The sequence below is a fragment of the Oryctolagus cuniculus genome, chromosome 10 (assembly GCF_051225735.1).
Source record: "Oryctolagus cuniculus isolate XC-2025 breed Fujian yellow rabbit chromosome 10, ASM5122573v1, whole genome shotgun sequence".
In the NCBI taxonomy this organism is placed as follows: domain Eukaryota; kingdom Metazoa; phylum Chordata; class Mammalia; order Lagomorpha; family Leporidae; genus Oryctolagus; species Oryctolagus cuniculus.
Genome location: NC_142876.1, coordinates 74,203,969 through 74,218,924, shown reverse-complemented (window position 1 = coordinate 74,218,924; position 14,956 = coordinate 74,203,969). Strand labels below are relative to the sequence as shown.

The following is a 14,956-nucleotide window of genomic DNA, read 5'->3' as shown; positions in this document are numbered from 1 at the left end:
GTCCTGTGGGCACGCAGCCTGTGGCCGCGGGTCTCTGCCTGGCCTGCCAAAAGGGTGCCCCGTTTGGATGCTGTGTGAGTCAGGGCTGATGTGGGAGAGGGGGACAGAGAGAGGAGAGAGAGACAGAGAGAGAGAGAGAAAGAGAGAGAGACGTGTAGGTGTTGGTGTAAGTCAGAGACAGAGGGAGAGGGTGCCTGTATTGCCTGCGAGGCTTGGTGTGGGGTCCCTCCTTTGCGCTCTGGAGGGCTTCCGCGGCTGTGGCGCGTGGCCGCCGCACGGCCAGGTGGCGCAGAGGGCCCGCGGGTTGGGCTGCGCGAGGCACCGGGCCCTGAGTGGTGGGCAACCGCGCCCTGGCGTCGTCTTCGGGCGGTGGTCGTGGTCGTGGTCGTGGTCACAGTCATTGGGCTCCCTGGGAGACAGGAGCCCGGGAGGGGCGGTGGGAGTGCAGGTTCCGGGAGCTGCTGGTGCGGCGGGCTGCGGGGTTGGGGCGGCCGGCAGGGGAGCGCCCTGGCGGGCGGTGAGTCGCTGGTTTGGGGTTGGAGGGGGCGCGCTGGATGGCGCGGGGCGTGGCCTGTGTCCCGGGGTGGGCCCCGGGGTTGGCGGTGGGGCTGCGGCAGCCGGGGACAGCTGGCCGGCCCGCCCGTGCCCGTGCCCAGGCCCAGGCCCAGGCCCAGGCCCAGGCCCAGGCCCGAGGCGCGGGCGGGCTGGGGCTGCCAGGTGGAGGGGTCGGGCTTCTGCCCCCTGCTGGAGCTGCGTTGGGGGTCGCAGGGGTCCCGGCGTGCGGGCTGGCGGATGGGGGCGTGGCTAGGCAGCCAGCCAAAGGCGAGCAAAAGGGGAGGGTGCCGCGGGGCAAAAGCCTACAGCACCCGGTATTCCCAGGCGGTCTCCCATCCAAGTACTAACCAGGCCCGACCCTGCTTAGCTTCCGAGATCAGACGAGATCGGGCGCGTTCAGGGTGGTATGGCCGTAGACGCCAGAGGCTGCCTCCAGGCCCCTCTTGAGTGCGCGCCCGCACAGCCGCCGCCGCCGCCGCCGCCGCCGCCGCCGCCTCCTCTTCCTGCCCGCTCCCCGCTCTCACTCCCATTCCCATTCCCATTCCCACTCCCGCTCCCGCTCCCGCTGCCGCTTCTCCTCCGCCTCCTCCCTCTTTTCTCTTCTCTTCTCTTCTCCTCCTCCCCCCCCCTCCTCAGCCGCCCTCCGCCTAGCCCTGCACCAGTGCCCGAACACCAGCCCTCCGCCTGCCCAGCCCAGGACCTGCAGCACCGGGCGCCCAGTCGGCACGCTGCCGCCAAGCCAAGGGGAGCCAACCTCCTCCGGCTGCCGCTGGCCACAGGGAACTCCTACTCTCTCTTTCTAGGCCGGATCCCCTGCCTGCCGCCATCGCCCAGCCACACGCCAGCCGTGCCCGGCAGCCTCCACGCCTGCCCAGGGCTGCGCCCCGCGGCTCGCGGGTCCCGGCACCAGGGGGTTCGGCGCCCCACACCACTGCGGCCCGGGCCTTCCCTCCTACCCGGCCGCCAGCAGCCCCCCCACCGCTGACGCACAGGTCGCCCGCCCTCCCCCGGCACGGCCGCCGCGCCTCCACACACTCCCACGCCGCGAGGACAGCTGAGGGCCTGGGGACCCTTGTCCCCGCTCGGTCACGGGGGCCCAAGTGGGGCAGCAGGTCGGGAAGGAGGGCGGCAGCGTACGGAATCACCCCCGCCGCACGCTCGCGTGGGCACTCACACACACACACACACACACACGCCTACACAAGGGGCACACAGTCGCACACCCCGACACCCTTCGTGGCACAGAGGGATTTCCGTCCTCAGCGCCCGTTCCCTCACGGGAGGGTGGGGCGCTTCAGCGCGACCCGCACCCTCCAGCCCGGCAGCCAGTTCGAGACCACAGGCTGTGTGCTGCCTGCCTGCCACGGACCCTCTGTCCCGGGGAGGTCCTGTGGGCACGCAGCCTGTGGCCGCGGGTCTCTGCCTGGCCTGCCAAAAGGGTGCCCCGTTTGGATGCTGTGTGAGTCAGGGCTGATGGGGGAGAGGGGGACAGAGAGAGGAGAGAGAGACAGAGAGAGAGAGAGAAAGAGAGAGAGACGTGTAGGTGTTGGTGTAAGTCAGAGACAGAGGGAGAGGGTGCCTGTATTGCCTGCGAGGCTTGGTGTGGGGTCCCTCCTTTGCGCTCTGGAGGGCTTCCGCGGCTGTGGCGCGTGGCCGCCGCACGGCCAGGTGGCGCAGAGGGCCCGCGGGTTGGGCTGCGCGAGGCACCGGGCCCTGAGTGGTGGGCAACCGCGCCCTGGCGTCGTCTTCGGGCGGTGGTCGTGGTCGTGGTCGTGGTCACAGTCATTGGGCTCCCTGGGAGACAGGAGCCCGGGAGGGGCGGTGGGAGTGCAGGTGCCGGGAGCTGCTGGTGCGGCGGGCTGCGGGGTTGGGGCGGCCGGCAGGGGAGCGCCCTGGCGGGCGGTGAGTCGCTGGTTTGGGGTTGGAGGGGGCGCGCTGGATGGCGCGGGGCGTGGCCTGTGTCCCGGGGTGGGCCCCGGGGTTGGCGGTGGGGCTGCGGCAGCCGGGGACAGCTGGCCGGCCCGCCCGTGCCCGTGCCCGTGCCCAGGCCCAGGCCCAGGCCCAGGCCCAGGCCCGAGGCGCGGGCGGGCTGGGGCTGCCAGGTGGAGGGGTCGGGCTTCTGCCCCCTGCTGGAGCTGCGTTGGGGGTCGCAGGGGTCCCGGCGTGCGGGCTGGCGGATGGGGGCGTGGCTAGGCAGCCAGCCAAAGGCGAGCAAAAGGGGAGGGTGCCGCGGGGCAAAAGCCTACAGCACCCGGTATTCCCAGGCGGTCTCCCATCCAAGTACTAACCAGGCCCGACCCTGCTTAGCTTCCGAGATCAGACGAGATCGGGCGCGTTCAGGGTGGTATGGCCGTAGACGCCAGAGGCCGCCTCCAGGCCCCTCTTGAGTGCGCGCCCGCACAGCCGCCGCCGCCGCCGCCGCCGCCTCCTCCTCCTCCTCCTCCTGCCCGCTCCCCGCTCTCACTCCCATTCCCATTCCCATTCCCATTCCCACTCCCGCTCCCGCTCCCGCTCCCGCTGCCGCTTCTCCTCCGCCTCCTCCCTCTTTTCTCTTCTCTTCTCTTCTCTTCTCCTCCTCCCCCCCCCTCCTCCTCAGCCGCCCTCCGCCTAGCCCTGCACCAGTGCCCGAACTCCAGCCCTCCGCCTGCCCAGCCCAGGACCTGCAGCACCGGGCGCCCAGTCGGCACGCTGCCGCCAAGCCAAGGGGAGCCAACCTCCTCCGGCTGCCGCTGGCCACAGGGAACTCCTACTCTCTCTTTCTAGGCCGGATCCCCTGCCTGCCGCCATCGCCCAGCCACACGCCAGCCGTGCCCGGCAGCCTCCACGCCTGCCCAGGGCTGCGCCCCGCGGCTCGCGGGTCCCGGCACCAGGGGGTTCGGCGCCCCACACCACCGCGGCCCGGGCCTTCCCTCCTACCCGGCCGCCAGCAGCCCCCCCACCGCTGACGCACAGGTCGCCCGCCCTCCCCCGGCACGGCCGCCGCGCCTCCACACACTCCCACGCCGCGAGGACAGCTGAGGGCCTGGGGACCCTTGTCCCCGCTCGGTCACGGGGGCCCAAGTGGGGCAGCAGGTCGGGAAGGAGGGCGGCAGCGTACGGAATCACCCCCGCCGCACGCTCGCGTGGGCACTCACACACACACACACACACACACACACGCCTACACAAGGGGCACACAGTCGCACACCCCGACACCCTTCGTGGCACAGAGGGATTTCCGTCCTCAGCGCCCGTTCCCTCACGGGAGGGTGGGGCGCTTCAGCGCGACCCGCACCCTCCAGCCCGGCAGCCAGTTCGAGACTATCGCTCCCCCTCTTCATGGAGGAACGACACAGGACCCTGCGCTGTTCTTTCGTCTGCTCGGCCCTCCCCGGGTTTGCTGCTGGTTCTTCCCGGGTTGGCTACCGTCCCTTCCACCTCCGTGGAAGGGCGGTTCCCCCTGCCACATTCCCCACTTCCGCGGGGGAGCGGCACACCGCCGGCCGGCCGGCCGGCTCTCTCGGGGGCTGCACAGGTGTTCCCCTTAGATGTTCCTGGTGCATGTTGTCTCTCTCCTCCTTTATAGTCCTCTTCCGCCAATCCCAACTCGGCTGCCCACACGCCAAGTACGCTGCTCTCCTCCAATCAGGAGCAGGATCAGCTCCTGGAGGTCATCACTCAAGTTGGCAAGAGGCAGCTGCATAGAAGCTGTTTTCTCCTCTCCCAGCGCCATATTGTGGGAGAGCAGATGCATAGAATAAGTCTTAATTCCAGTAACTCAGTCCAATCCGAGTTGCTCCCCACAGAGACCACAGGCTGTGTGCTGCCTGCCTGCCACGGACCCTCTGTCCCGGGGAGGTCCTGTGGGCACGCAGCCTGTGGCCGCGGGTCTCTGCCTGGCCTGCCAAAAGGGTGCCCCGTTTGGATGCTGTGTGAGTCAGGGCTGATGTGGGAGAGGGGGACAGAGAGAGGAGAGAGAGACAGAGAGAGAGAGAGAAAGAGAGAGAGACGTGTAGGTGTTGGTGTAAGTCAGAGACAGAGGGAGAGGGTGCCTGTATTGCCTGCGAGGCTTGGTGTGGGGTCCCTCCTTTGCGCTCTGGAGGGCTTCCGCGGCTGTGGCGCGTGGCCGCCGCACGGCCAGGTGGCGCAGAGGGCCCGCGGGTTGGGCTGCGCGAGGCACCGGGCCCTGAGTGGTGGGCAACCGCGCCCTGGCGTCGTCTTCGGGCGGTGGTCGTGGTCGTGGTCGTGGTCACAGTCATTGGGCTCCCTGGGAGACAGGAGCCCGGGAGGGGCGGTGGGAGTGCAGGTGCCGGGAGCTGCTGGTGCGGCGGGCTGCGGGGTTGGGGCGGCCGGCAGGGGAGCGCCCTGGCGGGCGGTGAGTCGCTGGTTTGGGGTTGGAGGGGGCGCGCTGGATGGCGCGGGGCGTGGCCTGTGTCCCGGGGTGGGCCCCGGGGTTGGCGGTGGGGCTGCGGCAGCCGGGGACAGCTGGCCGGCCCGCCCGTGCCCGTGCCCGTGCCCAGGCCCAGGCCCGAGGCGCGGGCGGGCTGGGGCTGCCAGGTGGAGGGGTCGGGCTTCTGCCCCCTGCTGGAGCTGCGTTGGGGGTCGCAGGGGTCCCGGCGTGTGGGCTGGCGGATGGGGGCGTGGCTAGGCAGCCAGCCAAAGGCGAGCAAAAGGGGAGGGTGCCGCGGGGCAAAAGCCTACAGCACCCGGTATTCCCAGGCGGTCTCCCATCCAAGTACTAACCAGGCCCGACCCTGCTTAGCTTCCGAGATCAGACGAGATCGGGCGCGTTCAGGGTGGTATGGCCGTAGACGCCAGAGGCTGCCTCCAGGCCCCTCTTGAGTGCGCGCCCGCACAGCCGCCGCCGCCGCCGCCGCCTCCTCCTCCTCCTCCTGCCCGCTCCCCGCTCTCACTCCCATTCCCATTCCCATTCCCGCTCCCGCTCCCGCTCCCGCTCCCGCTGCCGCTTCTCCTCCGCCTCCTCCCTCTTTTCTCTTCTCTTCTCTTCTCCTCCTCCCCCCCCCTCCTCCTCAGCCGCCCTCCGCCTAGCCCTGCACCAGTGCCCGAACTCCAGCCCTCCGCCTGCCCAGCCCAGGACCTGCAGCACCGGGCGCCCAGTCGGCACGCTGCCGCCAAGCCAAGGGGAGCCAACCTCCTCCGGCTGCCGCTGGCCACAGGGAACTCCTACTCTCTCTTTCTAGGCCGGATCCCCTGCCTGCCGCCATCGCCCAGCCACACGCCAGCCGTGCCCGGCAGCCTCCACGCCTGCCCAGGGCTGCGCCCCGCGGCTCGCGGGTCCCGGCACCAGGGGGTTCGGCGCCCCACACCACCGCGGCCCGGGCCTTCCCTCCTACCCGGCCGCCAGCAGCCCCCCCACCGCTGACGCACAGGTCGCCCGCCCTCCCCCGGCACGGCCGCCGCGCCTCCACACACTCCCACGCCGCGAGGACAGCTGAGGGCCTGGGGACCCTTGTCCCCGCTCGGTCACGGGGGCCCAAGTGGGGCAGCAGGTCGGGAAGGAGGGCGGCAGCGCACGGAATCACCCCCGCCGCACGCTCGCGTGGGCACTCACACACACACACACACACACACACACACGCCTACACAAGGGGCACACAGTCGCACACCCCGACACCCTTCGTGGCACAGAGGGATTTCCGTCCTCAGCGCCCGTTCCCTCACGGGAGGGTGGGGCGCTTCAGCGCGACCCGCACCCTCCAGCCCGGCAGCCAGTTCGAGACTGTCGCTCCCCCTCTTCATGGAGGAACGACACAGGACCCTGCGCTGTTCTTTCGTCTGCTCGGCCCTCCCCGGGTTTGCTGCTGGTTCTTCCCGGGTTGGCTACCGTCCCTTCCACCTCCGTGGAAGGGCGGTTCCCCCTGCCACATTCCCCACTTCCGCGGGGGAGCGGCACACCGCCGGCCGGCCGGCCGGCTCTCTCGGGGGCTGCACAGGTGTTCCCCTTAGATGTTCCTGGTGCATGTTGTCTCTCTCCTCCTTTATAGTCCTCTTCCGCCAATCCCAACTCGGCTGCCCACACGCCAAGTACGCTGCTCTCCTCCAATCAGGAGCAGGATCAGCTCCTGGAGGTCATCACTCAAGTTGGCAAGAGGCAGCTGCATAGAAGCTGTTTTCTCCTCTCCCAGCGCCATATTGTGGGAGAGCAGATGCATAGAATAAGTCTTAATTCCAGTAACTCAGTCCAATCCGAGTTGCTCCCCACAGAGACCACAGGCTGTGTGCTGCCTGCCTGCCACGGACCCTCTGTCCCGGGGAGGTCCTGTGGGCATGCAGCCTGTGGCCGCGGGTCTCTGCCTGGCCTGCCAAAAGGGTGCCCCGTTTGGATGCTGTGTGAGTCAGGGCTGATGTGGGAGAGGGGGACAGAGAGAGGAGAGAGAGACAGAGAGAGAGAGAGAAAGAGAGAGAGACGTGTAGGTGTTGGTGTAAGTCAGAGACAGAGGGAGAGGGTGCCTGTATTGCCTGCGAGGCTTGGTGTGGGGTCCCTCCTTTGCGCTCTGGAGGGCTTCCGCGGCTGTGGCGCGTGGCCGCCGCACGGCCAGGTGGCGCAGAGGGCCCGCGGGTTGGGCTGCGCGAGGCACCGGGCCCTGAGTGGTGGGCAACCGCGCCCTGGCGTCGTCTTCGGGCGGTGGTCGTGGTCGTGGTCGTGGTCACAGTCATTGGGCTCCCTGGGAGACAGGAGCCCGGGAGGGGCGGTGGGAGTGCAGGTGCCGGGAGCTGCTGGTGCGGCGGGCTGCGGGGTTGGGGCGGCCGGCAGGGGAGCGCCCTGGCGGGCGGTGAGTCGCTGGTTTGGGGTTGGAGGGGGCGCGCTGGATGGCGCGGGGCGTGGCCTGTGTCCCGGGGTGGGCCCCGGGGTTGGCGGTGGGGCTGCGGCAGCCGGGGACAGCTGGCCGGCCCGCCCGTGCCCGTGCCCGTGCCCAGGCCCAGGCCCAGGCCCAGGCCCAGGCCCGAGGCGCGGGCGGGCTGGGGCTGCCAGGTGGAGGGGTCGGGCTTCTGCCCCCTGCTGGAGCTGCGTTGGGGGTCGCAGGGGTCCCGGCGTGCGGGCTGGCGGATGGGGGCGTGGCTAGGCAGCCAGCCAAAGGCGAGCAAAAGGGGAGGGTGCCGCGGGGCAAAAGCCTACAGCACCCGGTATTCCCAGGCGGTCTCCCATCCAAGTACTAACCAGGCCCGACCCTGCTTAGCTTCCGAGATCAGACGAGATCGGGCGCGTTCAGGGTGGTATGGCCGTAGACGCCAGAGGCCGCCTCCAGGCCCCTCTTGAGTGCGCGCCCGCACAGCCGCCGCCGCCGCCGCCGCCGCCGCCGCCGCCGCCTCCTCTTCCTGCCCGCTCCCCGCTCTCACTCCCATTCCCATTCCCACTCCCACTCCCGCTCCCGCTCCCGCTGCCGCTTCTCCTCCGCCTCCTCCCTCTTTTCTCTTCTCTTCTCTTCTCCTCCTCCCCCCCCCTCCTCCTCAGCCGCCCTCCGCCTAGCACTGCACCAGTGCCCGAACTCCAGCCCTCCGCCTGCCCAGCCCAGGACCTGCAGCACCGGGCGCCCAGTCGGCACGCTGCCGCCAAGCCAAGGGGAGCCAACCTCCTCCGGCTGCCGCTGGCCACAGGGAACTCCTACTCTCTCTTTCTAGGCCGGATCCCCTGCCTGCCGCCATCGCCCAGCCACACGCCAGCCGTGCCCGGCAGCCTCCACGCCTGCCCAGGGCTGCGCCCCGCGGCTCGCGGGTCCCGGCACCAGGGGGTTCGGCGCCCCACACCACCGCGGCCCGGGCCTTCCCTCCTACCCGGCCGCCAGCAGCCCCCCCACCGCTGACGCACAGGTCGCCCGCCCTCCCCCGGCACGGCCGCCGCGCCTCCACACACTCCCACGCCGCGAGGACAGCTGAGGGCCTGGGGACCCTTGTCCCCGCTCGGTCACGGGGGCCCAAGTGGGGCAGCAGGTCGGGAAGGAGGGCGGCAGCGTACGGAATCACCCCCGCCGCACGCTCGCGTGGGCACTCACACACACACACACACACACACACGCCTACACAAGGGGCACACAGTCGCACACCCCGACACCCTTCGTGGCACAGAGGGATTTCCGTCCTCAGCGCCCGTTCCCTCACGGGAGGGTGGGGCGCTTCAGCGCGACCCGCACCCTCCAGCCCGGCAGCCAGTTCGAGACCACAGGCTGTGTGCTGCCTGCCTGCCACGGACCCTCTGTCCCGGGGAGGTCCTGTGGGCACGCAGCCTGTGGCCGCGGGTCTCTGCCTGGCCTGCCAAAAGGGTGCCCCGTTTGGATGCTGTGTGAGTCAGGGCTGATGGGGGAGAGGGGGACAGAGAGAGGAGAGAGAGACAGAGAGAGAGAGAGAAAGAGAGAGAGACGTGTAGGTGTTGGTGTAAGTCAGAGACAGAGGGAGAGGGTGCCTGTATTGCCTGCGAGGCTTGGTGTGGGGTCCCTCCTTTGCGCTCTGGAGGGCTTCCGCGGCTGTGGCGCGTGGCCGCCGCACGGCCAGGTGGCGCAGAGGGCCCGCGGGTTGGGCTGCGCGAGGCACCGGGCCCTGAGTGGTGGGCAACCGCGCCCTGGCGTCGTCTTCGGGCGGTGGTCGTGGTCGTGGTCGTGGTCACAGTCATTGGGCTCCCTGGGAGACAGGAGCCCGGGAGGGGCGGTGGGAGTGCAGGTGCCGGGAGCTGCTGGTGCGGCGGGCTGCGGGGTTGGGGCGGCCGGCAGGGGAGCGCCCTGGCGGGCGGTGAGTCGCTGGTTTGGGGTTGGAGGGGGCGCGCTGGATGGCGCGGGGCGTGGCCTGTGTCCCGGGGTGGGCCCCGGGGTTGGCGGTGGGGCTGCGGCAGCCGGGGACAGCTGGCCGGCCCGCCCGTGCCCGTGCCCGTGCCCGTGCCCGTGCCCAGGCCCAGGCCCAGGCCCAGGCCCAGGCCCGAGGCGCGGGCGGGCTGGGGCTGCCAGGTGGAGGGGTCGGGCTTCTGCCCCCTGCTGGAGCTGCGTTGGGGGTCGCAGGGGTCCCGGCGTGGGGGCTGGCGGATGGGGGCGTGGCTAGGCAGCCAGCCAAAGGCGAGCAAAAGGGGAGGGTGCCGCGGGGCAAAAGCCTACAGCACCTGGTATTCCCAGGCGGTCTCCCATCCAAGTACTAACCAGGCCCGACCCTGCTTAGCTTCCGAGATCAGACGAGATCGGGCGCGTTCAGGGTGGTATGGCCGTAGACGCCAGAGGCCGCCTCCAGGCCCCTCTTGAGTGCGCGCCCGCACAGCCGCCGCCGCCGCCGCCGCCGCCGCCGCCGCCGCCGCCTCCTCTTCCTGCCCGCTCCCCGCTCTCACTCCCATTCCCATTCCCACTCCCACTCCCGCTCCCGCTCCCGCTGCCGCTTCTCCTCCGCCTCCTCCCTCTTTTCTCTTCTCTTCTCTTCTCCTCCTCCCCCCCCCTCCTCCTCAGCCGCCCTCCGCCTAGCCCTGCACCAGTGCCCGAACTCCAGCCCTCCGCCTGCCCAGCCCAGGACCTGCAGCACCGGGCGCCCAGTCGGCACGCTGCCGCCAAGCCAAGGGGAGCCAACCTCCTCCGGCTGCCGCTGGCCACAGGGAACTCCTACTCTCTCTTTCTAGGCCGGATCCCCTGCCTGCCGCCATCGCCCAGCCACACGCCAGCCGTGCCCGGCAGCCTCCACGCCTGCCCAGGGCTGCGCCCCGCGGCTCGCGGGTCCCGGCACCAGGGGGTTCGGCGCCCCACACCACCGCGGCCCGGGCCTTCCCTCCTACCCGGCCGCCAGCAGCCCCCCCACCGCTGATGCACAGGTCGCCCGCCCTCCCCCGGCACGGCCGCCGCGCCTCCACACACTCCCACGCCGCGAGGACAGCTGAGGGCCTGGGGACCCTTGTCCCCGCTCGGTCACGGGGGCCCAAGTGGGGCAGCAGGTCGGGAAGGAGGGCGGCAGCGTACGGAATCACCCCCGCCGCACGCTCGCGTGGGCACTCACACACACACACACACACACACACGCCTACACAAGGGGCACACAGTCGCACACCCCGACACCCTTCGTGGCACAGAGGGATTTCCGTCCTCAGCGCCCGTTCCCTCACGGGAGGGTGGGGCGCTTCAGCGCGACCCGCACCCTCCAGCCCGGCAGCCAGTTCGAGACCACAGGCTGTGTGCTGCCTGCCTGCCACGGACCCTCTGTCCCGGGGAGGTCCTGTGGGCACGCAGCCTGTGGCCGCGGGTCTCTGCCTGGCCTGCCAAAAGGGTGCCCCGTTTGGATGCTGTGTGAGTCAGGGCTGATGGGGGAGAGGGGGACAGAGAGAGGAGAGAGAGACAGAGAGAGAGAGAGAAAGAGAGAGAGACGTGTAGGTGTTGGTGTAAGTCAGAGACAGAGGGAGAGGGTGCCTGTATTGCCTGCGAGGCTTGGTGTGGGGTCCCTCCTTTGCGCTCTGGAGGGCTTCCGCGGCTGTGGCGCATGGCCGCCGCACGGCCAGGTGGCGCAGAGGGCCCGCGGGTTGGGCTGCGCGAGGCACCGGGCCCTGAGTGGTGGGCAACCGCGCCCTGGCGTCGTCTTCGGGCGGTGGTCGTGGTCGTGGTCGTGGTCACAGTCATTGGGCTCCCTGGGAGACAGGAGCCCGGGAGGGGCGGTGGGAGTGCAGGTGCCGGGAGCTGCTGGTGCGGCGGGCTGCGGGGTTGGGGCGGCCGGCAGGGGAGCGCCCTGGCGGGCGGTGAGTCGCTGGTTTGGGGTTGGAGGGGGCGCGCTGGATGGCGCGGGGCGTGGCCTGTGTCCCGGGGTGGGCCCCGGGGTTGGCGGTGGGGCTGCGGCAGCCGGGGACAGCTGGCCGGCCCGCCCGTGCCCGTGCCCGTGCCCGTGCCCGTGCCCGTGCCCGTGCCCAGGCCCAGGCCCAGGCAGAGGTCCAGGCCCGAGGCGCGGGCGGGCTGGGGCTGCCAGGTGGAGGGGTCGGGCTTCTGCCCCCTGCTGGAGCTGCGTTGGGGGTCGCAGGGGTCCCGGCGTGCGGGCTGGCGGATGGGGGCGTGGCTAGGCAGCCAGCCAAAGGCGAGCAAAAGGGGAGGGTGCCGCGGGGCAAAAGCCTACAGCACCCGGTATTCCCAGGCGGTCTCCCATCCAAGTACTAACCAGGCCCGACCCTGCTTAGCTTCCGAGATCAGACGAGATCGGGCGCGTTCAGGGTGGTATGGCCGTAGACGCCAGAGGCCGCCTCCAGGCCCCTCTTGAGTGCGCGCCCGCACAGCCGCCGCCGCCGCCGCCGCCGCCTCCTCCTCCTCCTCCTGCCCGCTCCCCGCTCTCACTCCCATTCCCATTCCCGTTCCCATTCCCACTCCCGCTCCCGCTCCCGCTCCCGCTCCCGCTCCCGCTCCCGCTGCCGCTTCTCCTCCGCCTCCTCCCTCTTTTCTCTTCTCTTCTCTTCTCCTCCTCCCCCCCCCTCCTCCTCAGCCGCCCTCCGCCTAGCCCTGCACCAGTGCCCGAACTCCAGCCCTCCGCCTGCCCAGCCCAGGACCTGCAGCACCGGGCGCCCAGTCGGCACGCTGCCGCCAAGCCAAGGGGAGCCAACCTCCTCCGGCTGCCGCTGGCCACAGGGAACTCCTACTCTCTCTTTCTAGGCCGGATCCCCTGCCTGCCGCCATCGCCCAGCCACACGCCAGCCGTGCCCGGCAGCCTCCACGCCTGCCCAGGGCTGCGCCCCGCGGCTCGCGGGTCCCGGCACCAGGGGGTTCGGCGCCCCACACCACCGCGGCCCGGGCCTTCCCTCCTACCCGGCCGCCAGCAGCCCCCCCACCGCTGACGCACAGGTCGCCCGCCCTCCCCCGGCACGGCCGCCGCGCCTCCACACACTCCCACGCCGCGAGGACAGCTGAGGGCCTGGGGACCCTTGTCCCCGCTCGGTCACGGGGGCCCAAGTGGGGCAGCAGGTCGGGAAGGAGGGCGGCAGCGCACGGAATCACCCCCGCCGCACGCTCGCGTGGGCACTCACACACACACACACACACACACACACACACGCCTACACAAGGGGCACACAGTCGCACACCCCGACACCCTTCGTGGCACAGAGGGATTTCCGTCCTCAGCGCCCGTTCCCTCACGGGAGGGTGGGGCGCTTCAGCGCGACCCGCACCCTCCAGCCCGGCAGCCAGTTCGAGACTGTCGCTCCCCCTCTTCATGGAGGAACGACACAGGACCCTGCGCTGTTCTTTCGTCTGCTCGGCCCTCCCCGGGTTTGCTGCTGGTTCTTCCCGGGTTGGCTACCGTCCCTTCCACCTCCGTGGAAGGGCGGTTCCCCCTGCCACATTCCCCACTTCCGCGGGGGAGCGGCACACCGCCGGCCGGCCGGCCGGCTCTCTCGGGGGCTGCACAGGTGTTCCCCTTAGATGTTCCTGGTGCATGTTGTCTCTCTCCTCCTTTATAGTCCTCTTCCGCCAATCCCAACTCGGCTGCCCACACGCCAAGTACGCTGCTCTCCTCCAATCAGGAGCAGGATCAGCTCCTGGAGGTCATCACTCAAGTTGGCAAGAGGCAGCTGCATAGAAGCTGTTTTCTCCTCTCCCAGCGCCATATTGTGGGAGAGCAGATGCATAGAATAAGTCTTAATTCCAGTAACTCAGTCCAATCCGAGTTGCTCCCCACAGAGACCACAGGCTGTGTGCTGCCTGCCTGCCACGGACCCTCTGTCCCGGGGAGGTCCTGTGGGCACGCAGCCTGTGGCCGCGGGTCTCTGCCTGGCCTGCCAAAAGGGTGCCCCGTTTGGATGCTGTGTGAGTCAGGGCTGATGGGGGAGAGGGGGACAGAGAGAGGAGAGAGAGACAGAGAGAGAGAGAGAAAGAGAGAGAGACGTGTAGGTGTTGGTGTAAGTCAGAGACAGAGGGAGAGGGTGCCTGTATTGCCTGCGAGGCTTGGTGTGGGGTCCCTCCTTTGCGCTCTGGAGGGCTTCCGCGGCTGTGGCGCATGGCCGCCGCACGGCCAGGTGGCGCAGAGGGCCCGCGGGTTGGGCTGCGCGAGGCACCGGGCCCTGAGTGGTGGGCAACCGCGCCCTGGCGTCGTCTTCGGGCGGTGGTCGTGGTCGTGGTCGTGGTCACAGTCATTGGGCTCCCTGGGAGACAGGAGCCCGGGAGGGGCGGTGGGAGTGCAGGTGCCGGGAGCTGCTGGTGCGGCGGGCTGCGGGGTTGGGGCGGCCGGCAGGGGAGCGCCCTGGCGGGCGGTGAGTCGCTGGTTTGGGGTTGGAGGGGGCGCGCTGGATGGCGCGGGGCGTGGCCTGTGTCCCGGGGTGGGCCCCGGGGTTGGCGGTGGGGCTGCGGCAGCCGGGGACAGCTGGCCGGCCCGCCCGTGCCCGTGCCCGTGCCCGTGCCCGTGCCCGTGCCCGTGCCCAGGCCCAGGCCCAGGCCCAGGCCCAGGCCCAGGCCCGAGGCGCGGGCGGGCTGGGGCTGCCAGGTGGAGGGGTCGGGCTTCTGCCCCCTGCTGGAGCTGCGTTGGGGGTCGCAGGGGTCCCGGCGTGCGGGCTGGCGGATGGGGGCGTGGCTAGGCAGCCAGCCAAAGGCGAGCAAAAGGGGAGGGTGCCGCGGGGCAAAAGCCTACAGCACCCGGTATTCCCAGGCGGTCTCCCATCCAAGTACTAACCAGGCCCGACCCTGCTTAGCTTCCGAGATCAGATGAGATCGGGCGCGTTCAGGGTGGTATGGCCGTAGACGCCAGAGGCCGCCTCCAGGCCCCTCTTGAGTGCGCGCCCGCACAGCCGCCGCCGCCGCCGCCGCCGCCGCCGCCGCCTCCTCTTCCTGCCCGCTCCCCGCTCTCACTCCCATTCCCATTCCCATTCCCACTCCCGCTCCCGCTCCCGCTGCCGCTTCTCCTCCGCCTCCTCCCTCTTTTCTCTTCTCTTCTCTTCTCCTCCTCCCCCCCCCCCTCCTCAGCCGCCCTCCGCCTAGCCCTGCACCAGTGCCCGAACTCCAGCCCTCCGCCTGCCCAGCCCAGGACCTGCAGCACCGGGCGCCCAGTCGGCACGCTGCCGCCAAGCCAAGGGGAGCCAACCTCCTCCGGCTGCCGCTGGCCACAGGGAACTCCTACTCTCTCTTTCTAGGCCGGATCCCCTGCCTGCCGCCATCGCCCAGCCACACGCCAGCCGTGCCCGGCAGCCTCCACGCCTGCCCAGGGCTGCGCCCCGCGGCTCGCGGGTCCCGGCACCAGGGGGTTCGGCGCCCCACACCACCGCGGCCCGGGCCTTCCCTCCTACCCGGCCGCCAGCAGCCCCCCCACCGCTGACGCACAGGTCGCCCGCCCTCCCCCGGCACGGCCGCCGCGCCTCCACACACTCCCACGCCGCGAGGACAGCTGAGGGCCTGGGGACCCTTGTCCCCGCTCGGTCACGGGGGCCCAAGTGGGGCAGCAGGTCGGGAAGGAGGGCGGCAGCGCACGGAATCACCCCCGCCGCACG

The 14,956-nt window shown here is 70.8% G+C and overlaps 7 non-coding genes across 7 annotated transcripts; all 7 read right to left on the bottom strand.

Annotated features, from left to right (window-relative positions):
• Window positions 1-854: 854 nt before the first annotated feature.
• Window positions 855-973, bottom strand: LOC149124086 (5S ribosomal RNA). The gene has a single exon (XR_016215302.1). It is a non-coding gene; the product is annotated as a 5S ribosomal RNA (ribosomal RNA).
• A 1,821-nt stretch (window positions 974-2,794) lies between these two features.
• Window positions 2,795-2,913, bottom strand: LOC149124085 (5S ribosomal RNA). The gene has a single exon (XR_016215301.1). It is a non-coding gene; the product is annotated as a 5S ribosomal RNA (ribosomal RNA).
• A 2,315-nt stretch (window positions 2,914-5,228) lies between these two features.
• LOC149124084 (5S ribosomal RNA) lies at window positions 5,229-5,347 on the bottom strand. The gene has a single exon (XR_016215300.1). It is a non-coding gene; the product is annotated as a 5S ribosomal RNA (ribosomal RNA).
• Window positions 5,348-7,665: 2,318 nt separating this feature from the next.
• Window positions 7,666-7,784, bottom strand: LOC149124083 (5S ribosomal RNA). The gene has a single exon (XR_016215299.1). It is a non-coding gene; the product is annotated as a 5S ribosomal RNA (ribosomal RNA).
• Window positions 7,785-9,625: 1,841 nt separating this feature from the next.
• LOC149124082 (5S ribosomal RNA) lies at window positions 9,626-9,744 on the bottom strand. Its single transcript, XR_016215526.1, has one exon. It is a non-coding gene; the product is annotated as a 5S ribosomal RNA (ribosomal RNA).
• A 1,856-nt stretch (window positions 9,745-11,600) lies between these two features.
• On the bottom strand, window positions 11,601-11,719 carry LOC149124081 (5S ribosomal RNA). Its single transcript, XR_016215298.1, has one exon. It is a non-coding gene; the product is annotated as a 5S ribosomal RNA (ribosomal RNA).
• Window positions 11,720-14,096: 2,377 nt separating this feature from the next.
• LOC149124080 (5S ribosomal RNA) lies at window positions 14,097-14,215 on the bottom strand. The gene has a single exon (XR_016215537.1). It is a non-coding gene; the product is annotated as a 5S ribosomal RNA (ribosomal RNA).
• Window positions 14,216-14,956: the final 741 nt, after the last annotated feature.